Source organism: Ornithorhynchus anatinus, chromosome X2 (assembly GCF_004115215.2).
Source record: "Ornithorhynchus anatinus isolate Pmale09 chromosome X2, mOrnAna1.pri.v4, whole genome shotgun sequence".
NCBI classification, from domain to species: domain Eukaryota; kingdom Metazoa; phylum Chordata; class Mammalia; order Monotremata; family Ornithorhynchidae; genus Ornithorhynchus; species Ornithorhynchus anatinus.
In genome coordinates, this window is record NC_041750.1 from 20,552,458 (window position 1) to 20,564,376 (window position 11,919).

Below are 11,919 nucleotides of genomic sequence, written 5' to 3' on the forward strand. Positions count from 1 at the left end.
GATACAAGAGAGTTTGTAGATACTTTCCCTGCCCACAAGGAGCTTGCTGTCTACAGGGATCACAAGAAATCGAAAGCAAATCAACTAACTTTTCCTTTGAAGATGGAGTCGGAAAGATTGGGTGGTGTTCTGTGGGAGATGAGGACTGGGAGAAGATGGTTTAGCACGTAAGGAATGAAGAGTGTGAGCTGGGTTCTAATAGGTGAAGAAATTGGATAATTAATGAGGAATGACTTGAGACAACAGCCGTGGGTTTCTTCTTGATAAGGAGAGGAGTAGAATAACCACTGAAGATGTTTGAAGTGTGGGAAGACGTGCAGAAAAATGATTTAGAAAAATGATCTGGGCAGCAGAGTGAAGGAAGGTCTGGGCTGGAGAGAAGGAGACAGTTCGGTGGCTGATACAGTCTAGCCAGACTGTGACACGTGTCTGGTTTGGTGGAGCGGCTATTTTGATGGAGAAGAAGGGGACAAATCCAGAAAATATGGAAAAACAGTTGGCAGGATTTAGCAGTGGACTCAGTTTGAGAGTTGAAAGACAGTTAAGGGTGAAGAATCGACCGTGAGCCCCACGTTGGACAGGGACTGTGTCCAATCTGCTTATATTTTATCTTTCCCAGTGCTTAATACAGTAATTGGCAAATGATAAAGGCTTAACAAAAACCACATTTTAGAGGAGCAGCGTGGCCTAGTGGAAAGAGCATGGATCTGGGAGTCAGGGGACGTAAGCTTTAATCTTACCAGCTGTGTGCCCTTAGGGAAGTCACTTAACTTCTCAGTTCCTCAGTCTTCTCATCTGGAAAAAGGGGATCACATACCTGTTATCTCTCCCTCCTAGAGGAAGTGAGCCCCAGATAGGGCAGGGACTGTGTTTGATCTGCTTACACTGCATCCACCCCCAAGCTTAGTACAGTGCTTGGCATAAAGTAAGCGCTTAATGACATAATTGACTCTGACTCAATTCCCTTTTATATTTGGACCGCTTTGGTCTTTCTGGGCTCTGCAGGGTGGCACATGACAGCAGACCTGGTTGGAATTTAATGGAACAGCAGACCCCGTTTCCTACCCGTAGCTAAGTCAGCTCCGCCTCTTCCATATGGAGAGAATGAGGCTCAGTGGTCTCTTTGTTGTTTAAGCAATTAGTTTCAAGTCTCCTAAAGGCACTCTCTAAATGGGAAAGCCCCCTTTCCGAAAGGAAATCTCTTATTCAGCTATTTTAATGGTAATTGTGTTTTTTTTCTTCGAAGCATATATATTATGTCTTTGGTAGCTATGCTGATTATCCCATATCATAAAAATTTAGTGCCTTTCTATGGGAGTAGTCTCTGGATTATTGTTCATTTTGAAGGTATAATCAAGTCCATAAATTGCAAACTCTGCTGTTTGAATTTAGTCAAGGATGTACAATGTTTTTCTTCATAGTCCACTGGACCAGTTGTTTTCCTCTGAATATTTTGAATTTTTAAAAATAATAATGGTAATAGTGGTGTTTTTTAAGCGCTTACTATGCGTCAAACACTGTTATAAGCACTGGGGTAGATACAAGGTCATCAGGTGGTCCCACGTGGGGCTCACAGTCTTAATCCCCATTTTACAGATGAGGTAAGTGAGGCATAGAGAAGGTAAGTCACTTGCCCAAAGTCACACAGCTGACAAATGGTGGAGTCGGGAGTAGAACCTATGACCCCTGACTCCCAAGCCCGGGCTCTTTCCACTGAGCCACGCGGCTTCTCAGTCAACACACACTGGCTTAGTTAGGATTTATCAAGATGCTTAGAATCCATTTCCTCGGAATTCAATCCGAGAGCCTACTTCATCCGGAGTGGTATGACCTCTTTAGTTAGTAGTCATTTTCTGGTCATCTTGCCCATCTGTACCAAATACGTGAGTGTGCTCTTCACAGACCTCAATCATATGGAAACAGCTTAACATGCCACGTGTGGAAGCCGCAGCAGCGGGATTCTATCACTCGGAATATTTGGCGGTGCCAGCCGTGCTAATGGCCCGAGAGAAACACAAATGACACTTGAGGTTTTAATCCGGCCTTTTGTGCATCGAGAGCAAGCCGGATTCTCCGCGGAGAGATCGGCACTGTGGAGCAACGTTAGCTGGGAGAGAAGCTGTGAGCCGTTCCATCGGGCCATTCGGGTAGAGAGGGCATATCCTTCTGCCTTACTGTATGTTTTCCTCCGATGAGTGAAAATGGAAGGATTAAGGGCAGGAGAGTGGCCTCTTCAACCAAGGCAGTGGCAGCAGGGAGAGCAGAGTGGTTACAGACTGGAGCCGGCCCCTTTCCGGGCTTGAACACTAGACACCTTCTGTACTTCCCAGAGTTATCTGTGGTGCACGAGCCCAGCGCAGAACACCTGGTTCTGGGGAGACGCTCAGTGCCCACCGGATGGTGCTCTCAGAGATAACGCGCACGGTATCTGGAGAGCTATTAGGGATGAGAGCACCAAGAGCCTCCAGAGCCTTGCCCAAACAACATCGCTCCCCATTAAGGATACTCTGGATCGGAGTCTCCACAGATCATTAACCAGCATCATTGCCGTTGGCTGGGAGAAACGGGCATATTCTCGAATGCCGTCGAAACCAGCGGATCGCCAAGCTCGTTTCAGTTTGGAACGGTGCTCTCTCTCCCTTTGCCAGGCCCAGGATCTCTCTACCTTTTGGGACTTTTCATTTGGCGGGCAAGAACGATGGGTCGGGAGAGGGAGGCTCTTCACCCTTTGACTCGTGAAACGCAACTCTGGCTTTTTCTCGCCACGTGCTTGATTGCAGGTGGAGGTGGAGTTGCCGGGCCCAGCTGAGCAGTCAACTTACCTCTGTTGTTCTGAATGGGCCCTATTAAGTCGAGTAATCCCTCTGAAACACATTCCATTAAAGAAGATGGAAGGCTGGGATGAAAAGATTCATCCCTGGTACGAATCTCGTCTCCTGCTGGGATACTCGTATCACAAGTGCAGAAAGGTGCCGACGGCTGGTTTGTTAATAAACTCTGTGCACCGAAAGGACTGCGAATGAAAAAGCGCAATTGGATGGGACTCTTGCTTTTGAACCTCCAGGACCAAATGACTATCTGTGGCATGCTCTATCACTAGTTTTGGGGATATTTACAGGCTTCTCCTCCAACCTGGAGCTGTTAAGCTCCTTGTAAGACTGTCAGGAGTTCCAGAAAGTTGCCCTTCACTGAACCTGCCACCCAGAGAATGCTCACTTAAGTATTCCAGAGCTTGTGTGCCCGGGCACAAGCCCTGTGAAGGCATCTCTGCGTGCTTGAAGGACCAACCTACTCATTCCCGAGGCAGACAGAACTCCATACCGTTTTCGTAATGCTGTCAAAAACATTTGATACTAGAAGTAGATTTGGGCTCTTATTATTATGATTATTATTATTGCATTACTTAGGAGGAGGCAGCCAGACCTCCATACTGTTTGTGTAATGCTGTCAAAAGCATTTGCTACTAGAAGTAGATTCGGGCTCTGAAAAATGCTTAGGAAATATGATTGCTCTGAAAAGCTCATTAAGAATCAATCATTCAGTCAGTCAATCTATCAATCGTATTTATTGAATCCCACCATGTGCAGAGCACCGTATCGAGTGCTTGGGAAAGTACAGAGTTGGTAAACGTGTCCCCTGCCCAAGGAAGAGCTTACAGTCTAGAGGGGGAGGCAGACAGTAGTATAAATAAATACATTCTGGAAAGGTACACGACTGCTATGTGGATGAAAGTGGGCTGAATAAAGGATGCAAATGCAAGTCCAAGGGTGACTTCTTTGTGACGGCATGACTGGCTGCATCGTGACTGGCTACTGGCTACAGAGCTGGGGGTGCCCTACGTGATCCGTTTCCTTTAGCCGACGGGGCGAAGGACGGGGCGAAGCAGAGATACGGAACGTGTCCGGTTCTGTTCAATTTCTCCTAGGCAGCCATGTTGGAGGATGCTCCAAGAAGCCTCAGTGCAGGTGTTAGAATACACTCCTGTTCCTCTGGGAAACTCTTCCAACTCAACAGACCTGGAGCTCTATCCAAAATCCTAAAGACAGTGGTTCAGGAATGGCTGTACACAGTTGACTTTGCCCTAGAGGCATACAGCCAAGAAGAAATGCAAATGATTGTAAACTACTTCACCGAATCTGCCAGGCATTGCAGACTGATGATCAGACCATAGAAAAAGCTGAAGTAATGTATTGGCCTGCGCCTGGGAAGCCAAACACATAGCCAAAAATCGTTATTGACAACACAGAGATAAGCACCATCACAGAATTCTGTTACTTAATAAGTTCAGCACTCACTATGTGTTGTGCACTGTTATAAACACTGGGACAGATACAGGGTAATCAGGTTGGACACAGTCCCTGGCCCACATGTGACTCACAGTCTAAGTTACAGGGATGGAAATTTCTCATTTTACAGATGAGAAAACTGAGGCAAAGAGCAGTAAAGTGACTTGCCTAAGGTCATACAGCAGACAAGTACCAGAGCTGGGGTTAGAATCTAGGCCCTCTGACTCCCAGACCCATGCTCTTTCCACTAGGTACACTGCTTCTTATTTAGCGAAGAATTTTTAGCTTGCTTCCTGCCAAGCATATGGATCACCTCGCTTTCTTGCAGCTTATGGAGAAGCAGCGTGGCTTCAGGGAAGCAGCGTGGCTTAGTGGAAAGAGCACGGACTTGAGAGTCAGAGATTGTGGGTTCTAATCCCGGCTCCTGCACTTGTCTGCTGTGTGCCTTCGGACAAGTCACTTAACTTCTCTGTGCCTCAGCTACCTCATCTGTAAAAGGGGGATTAAGACTGTGAGAACCACGTGGGACAACATGATAACCTCTTATCTATCCCAGTGCTTAAAACAGTGCTCGGCACATAGTAAGCCCTTATCAAATACCATCAGCATCATATGGACTAGCGATGCAGTGATAGACAAGGAACTGATCAATAAATCAATTGATGGTATTTTTTGGGACGTTCGCTGTGCAGATCAAGGTACTAAGGGCTTGGGAGAGTACAATAAAATAAGCAGACACGGTCCCTGCCCTCAAGGAACTTACAAACTAGCGGAAGAGTTTACAATCTAGCTGAGGTAGAAAATTTAACCAAAAAGCCAGTCTATCCTTCAAGAGATGGTCCAGTAGCGTGGCGGTTGCATAGTATTAGACTCCAAAGTGAAGTGGCTACTTTGGCAATTACATCAGCATTTCTTTGACTTAACCTCAAACAGCATGGCAGACAAGACTAGTTTCAATCGATCGGTAGTATTTATTGAGTGCTACTCTGCACAGAGCACTCTACTAAGTGCTGGAGAAAGTGCGGTTGACCTGATCCGTTGCCCACAAGGAGCGTACGGTCTACGAGGGAAGACAGGCATTAAAATAAATTAGGGAGAGGGGAGGTGGTATTTATTCAGTGCTATTTATTGAGTGCTTACTCTGTGCAGATCACTGTCCTAAGCGCTTGGGAAGTGCAATTCAGCAACAAATAGAGACAATCCCTGCCCACAACAGGCTCACAGTCTAGAAGTAGTAGAGTATGGAGTCCCAGAACGGAGTCGGTTTCCTAGCACTGAAGCTATGCTGACTTTAGCCCTTCTGTGTTATTCAGAGGAGAATGGACACCTAGGCTGGTTAAGCTCACTGTGGGCAGGGAATGTGTCTACCAACTCCGCTATAGCGTACTCTCTCAAGCGCTTGGTAGAGTGATCTGTACATTCCAAGCGCTTAGTACAGTGCTCTGCACATAGTAAGCGCTCAATAAATACAATTGAATGAATGAATGTTCCGCATACAGTAAGTGCTCAGTAAATACGATCATTTGATCGATCTGAAACTGGAAAACCATAAACCAGGTGGACTTTCTAAAGATGCTGTAAAACAAAGCCACAGACAGTGTTGTAAAGGGCCAGGTCTTGCACATCAAAGTCAAGAAAGCAGGTCTCACGTGGTTCTTTTCTGTCAAACAGGTACCAAAGGTGTGTTTGACCATCTGAGGCCTCTTGGAGGATGCATGACAACTCCACGTGTATTGAATTACTCTTACTATTTCTTTGTATGGTTTTTCACACTATTAAGTATGGTGGTGGGCTCAAACTATGGTTTTGTATTTATAAGCACACTGGCGGTCTTGAACTATTGCTTTACATTTATAAGCACACTGACTGGAGAAAATGAGAGGTGCCACTGTGACAGACAGACTCACCAGCATTAGTTCCCAACAATTTGTTAGTTTTGGCATGTGCTATTTTCTTGCCTGATAGGCTCCTTCTACGAAATGGGAAAAACAGAAAAATAAAGATTTTTTTTTTCCCCCAGCTGAACATTAAGCAGAAAGTATCACAAGAGCTTTTGGGGGAGACGGCACCCAGAATGCAACGTTAAACCATGTAATAGGGGACCCGGTAAATGAAAACGTAGCTACCAAGGCGTCGACGGCGAGCCCCTTCTTTCCTCACTGAGTATCAGTTGGTGCCGAAGAACGTCTGCTTCTTTGCGGGAGACGGCAAAGAGAGGACATTTGTCGGAAGGAACGCTCTGTGGGTATACAACACTGGGACCTCTAAGAACTAAAGAAGCGTGAATAAATGTATTCCAATTACAGACTAATGCAGGTAATGGGTTTATGGTACTTAGAGCGCCGGCTGGCTCTGTTCTCTGACAGCCTGAAGACATTAGGGGCCCCCTTCTGACTTGCCTGCGATGTAGGCATTATGGAGTGATTTTTACTTTACTGCCTTTTCCATCAGATCATCCCCTTCCTTTCACACACAAGGTTAATTCACTTCTTGATCACATTATTTCCTCGCTGCTCTTTGACAATATAAAAATTCTGAGTGGACAGCTCAATCCCTCTTCCATCTCAGATTTGATTGTTATGGTATTGCCTGGAAATCCTCCGAGGCCTTCAGCAGCCTTTGCTGCACTTTATGACACTTAAATGGCCGGGCTACAATTTCTCCATCTATTCACGAAATGCCGTTAATAACTCATTTCCAAAGAGGCCCTTCTTTATGTCTTGGCATTAAAGGATTTTTTATTAGGTGCCAGGATCGGTGACACACAGCCCCAGTAACCAAAGAGTTAATTAATCTGTTGAAATTTATTGCCTTTTATACTGCACTCAGTGTGACAGTCCCTAAGAGAAACAGATACTATATTTACAACCCCAGCTGAAATATTCAGTAATATAGTCTGCATACTGACCCACTCCATCAGTGTGTGGCTTTTGTTGGAATAGCCATTCATCAGCGAAGATGGATTTGTGTAATCTCTCTTCTTTCTTATTCTGAGATTCCAATAAATATTGAAATAATAATTTATTGATTACCCTGCAAGATAAATGTGGAGTGAAGGTGCCCGGGATCTTGGCACGGTAATGCATTTTTAAAGTTCTTGGCAATCCTGTGGGTAGGGAGAGGAAAAAGCGGTAATACCGGTTAGGGATGAAATGAGGAACTTCAGTACGCAGAGCACCGAATCTACATCTGATCTTGGCGAGGGGAGTCGCTTCAGGTAGCGTTCGAGTTTCAGCTGAGAAGACATCTTAATGAGTCCTGGCTTCCTCTGCTAAAATTCAATCTATTGATTACAAAGGTACAAGGCATACATTACAAAGAAACCTCATCTGTAAAATGGGGATTAAGACTGTGAGCTCCATGTGGGGCAGGGACTTCATCCGACCTGATTAATAATAATAATAATAATAATAATAATGTTGGTATTTGTTAAGCGCTTACTATATGCAGAGCACTGTTCTAAGTGCTGGGGTAGATACAGGGTAATCAGGTTGTCCCACGTGAGGCTCACAGTTAATCCCCATTTTACAGATGAGGTAACTGAGGCACAGAGAAGTTAAGTGACTTGCCCACAGTCACACAGCTGCCAAGTGGCAGAGCCGGGAGTCGAACCCATGACCTCTGACTCCGAAGCCCAGGCTCTTTCCACTGAGCCACGCTGCTTCTCTATGTTGGTATTTAAGCGCTTACTTTGTGCCGAGCACTGTTCTAAGCGCTGGGGTAGACACAGGGGAATCAGGTTGTCCCACGTGGGGCTCACAGTCTTAATCCCCATTTTACAGATGAGGTAACTGAGGCACAGAGAAGTTAAGTGCCTTGCCCAAAGTCACACAGCTGACAAGTGGCCAGGATTCGAACCCATGACCTCTGACTCCAAAGCCCATGCTCTTTCCACTGAGCCACGCTGCTTCTCTGGATTAGCGTACCCCGGTGCTAAGTACAGCGCCTGGCACACAGAAAGCGCTTAACAAATACCATAAAAAAGGGCCTGATTGGGCGGTGACTTTAATGCCCCCAAACGGGAGGCTGTTCGATTGATTGTCATTCTCCTTGAAAGCAGGCACTCTCCATTTACATGCACCTCTTTCTTTGGTTTTAGCTCTAAGGAAGGTGATTTAATAATTTGAAGAAAGAAGAATGAACCTGAACTCTGAAGCTAACTAGTCACTGTTCACTAGGTTGGGTAGTCATGTTTTCAGCCCCCTGATCCTTTCTGCTTTCAGAATATCTATAGGACATGAAAATGCTGCACCAAATCCCACTGCAGTGGTGAAAAAGTATGGATGGATCGCTTGGGTGACTGAAATGAAGCCCTGGGCGGTGGTTGGGGAATGGGTTTAGTTCTGCTCTTGGAAATATCCTTGCCATTTTAGGCCTCCTGCCTCAGCCCAGGGCCTGGTGATTTTCTCTATGTGCATTCATTCATTCAATAGTATTTATTGAGTGCTTACTATGTGCAGAGCACTGTACTAAGCACTTGAAATGAACAAGTCGGCAACAGATAGAGACAGTCCCTGCCATTTGACGGGCTTATGGTCTAATCGGGGGAGACGGACAGACAAAGAACAATGGCAATAAATAGAGTCAAAGGGAAGAACATCTCGTAAAAACAATGGCAACTAAATAGAATCAAGGCGATGTACATTTCATTAACAAAATAAATAGGGTAATGAAAATATATACAGTTGAGCAGACGCGTACAGTGCTGAGGGGATGGGAAGGGAGAGGGAGAGGAGCAGAGGGAAATGGGGGGAAGAGAGGGTTAAGCTGCGGAGAGGTGAAGGGGGGGTGGTAGAGGGAGTAGAGGGAGAAGGGGAGCTCAGTCTGGGAAGACCTCTTGGAGGAGGTGAGTTTTAAGTAGGGTTTTGAAGAGGGGAAGAGAATCAGTTTGGCAGAGGTGAGGAGGGAGGGCATTCCGGGACCGCGGGAGGACGTGGCCCAGGGGTCGACGGCGGGATAGGCGAGACCGAGGGATGGTGAGGAGGTGGGCGGCAGAGGAGCGGAGCGTGCGGGGTGGGCGGTAGAAAGAGAGAAGGGAGGAGAGGTAGGAAGGAGCAAGGTGATGGAGAGCCTTGAAGCCTATGTGGGCCCCAGACCCTGGAAATGGCTTCCTGTCCCACCTTTACCCCATCTCCTCCATGTTTTTTTTTGTTTGTTTGTTTGATATTTGTTAAACACCTACTGGGTACTAGACATTGCTAAGCTCTAGCTCTCCATATTTAAATTTTCCAGAACAGGAGAGGATCGGGAAGGCCGGCAAAGCAGACCACAATCCTTAGCCTTCAGGCCAATGCCTTTGGCTCTCTGATTAAACCCCTGAAAACCGTGGGGGGCTATCTCGGCCCAGTCAGCCATCTTACTTTCAGAGATGGGCTCCCAGAAGCTCAGAGAGCTCTCGTTTCCCTCTCCCTCCCTCAATCAGCCACACTTCTACCATCATCATCACCATCAGTGGTATTTATTGAGCACTTACTGTGTGCAGAGCACTGTACTAAATGCTCAGGAGGGTGTAATACAACAGAGTTGGTTGACATGTTCCCTGTCCACAATGAACTTACTGCATAGTGGATAGAGCCCGGGCCTGGAGGTCAGAAGCTCCGTGGGTTCTAATCCCGTCTCTGCCACTTGTCTCCTGTGTGACCTTGGGCAAGTCACTTCACTTCCCTGTGCTTAAGTTACCTCATCTGTAAAATGGAGATTTTGACTGTAAGACTGTGAGCCTCAAGGGGGACAGAGATTGGGTTCAACTATATTTGCTTGTACCACCTCAGCGCTTAGTACGGTGCCTGGCACCTAGTAAGTGCTTAACAAATACCATAATTAGTGTTATTATTCCAAACTCCTGACAGAGATATAGAGCTGTAATGGATTTTTAAAAGAAATTCAGGTGTATTCTATGAATGAATAAGGCAACGAGAACTATCCAAACTTCCTTTCCCTCTACTCTAGCATATTCCCTTCAAGGGTTAACTTTCCTCTCCCCCAGGAACCTTTGACCTTTCCTGCAAGCTTCTTGGGGTGCTTTCCTCTGGCCCATTTCCCTCAGCCCTAGATTCACCCTGGTGTAGCCTTCCCTTAGGATTTTCAGCTGCCAGGGTAGACCTGATACCAGACCGCATGATTCATTTCCCCAGCTCTAAGGAGGGAACCTCACCTCTGCTTCCTAACCCCAATCCAGAGAACCTCTTCACCTGTGTCCAGTTGCAAAGAATGGAACTCAACTCAGCGCAGAACTCAACTCAACCCAGAACTCAACTTAAAAGATCCACCGCCATTTTACTTAACTCCCTTCTCTTTCCTCAATCCTCCCCCTTGATTGGCTACGTTTCAGATGGATCCATCAAGTAAGGCGGTCTTATGCATATTAGTTTTCCTAGTAGGGGTGGTCCCTAGGAGTGAGTTTTTAACCTGAGGGTTTTTTTTTCTATCCCTCTTGATGCATGGGGCTGACTTGCATAACTCTTCCCCAACTTTGAAGAGTTTTGCAAATAAGGAGAGTAGCAGTCTTTCCCCTCTCGGGAGAGCACCTGGAAAGTTTTTGGTACTCTTCCAGTCTCGCCTACAGGTGGGAGGCAAAGGCTTACTCATTCCATTCCTAGCTCGGGCTGTGGCTAGTGAGTGGAAGGTCATCTGCTACAAGTCAAAACTCCCTTGTGTTGGGCAGCAGCAACATGCGAAAGAGTAGATGGTGGAGACTCAAGGATACTGTGCAGAGGAAAGCAATGGTAAGCCACTTCCCTATTTTTACCATGAAAACTCTATAGATACACTACCAGAATGATTGCAGATGGAGAGTGGGGTGTTCTGGGAGAGATGGAGCCATAGAGTCGCTACGGTCGGAGAAGACAGCATAAGATAAGACAGTCTATCAAATGTGAATGGGGAGGTGGTTTCGTGTATGAGCAAGGGATTAGTGGTGAGATAAGTGAAACTGAGGCACAGAGAGTAGATTGACTTGAGAGGAACAAAATATGTGGGCTAGAGTGTATTGGGAGACGGGTGAGGCGAGGATGAGGAGGAAGGGAGAGGGCTGACCTAGTGCCTTAAAGTATGATTTTGATGACCAAGCTGTGCCTTTTGTTTGGTTTTGAGTCCCATAATTGAGATGATTGTAAAGAACAATGAATAATATTATGGACTATGCCCAAATCAGTCGATTAATATCACGTGTTTCCTGTGTGCAGAGCAACATTGTAACCAGGTGTACAGAAATTATTTTTCTGAGATATATACATCCCTTTATGCAGAAGAAGTCTATAACGTAACTGAAGACATATTTTTTATGTTGCCCAGTTTACAATTTTTTTTTCATTCTGGCATATCCTCTAATTAGTGTTTCTACTGGGCCAGACCACATGAGAAGAAGGTGTAAAATGAACCAGGATGAACAGAGTTGATTTCATTCACATTTGTTAGTTGAGTTCTATTCACCAGCATCCCATAGGTCATTTGAAATCTTTTTCAGGGGAATTCTGTTTCTCTCCCACATCAGAATGAGCCAAAACGTTTTGGGTGCTAAATAGGGTATTGCTGGGGGAATGCTTTTTGGGAAAAAGGCACGATTTCAAAGCCAGGTGGCCTCTGAGCTTACCCCTGGTATCCTCACATCAGCGTGTCTGATGGAGAATTCTTT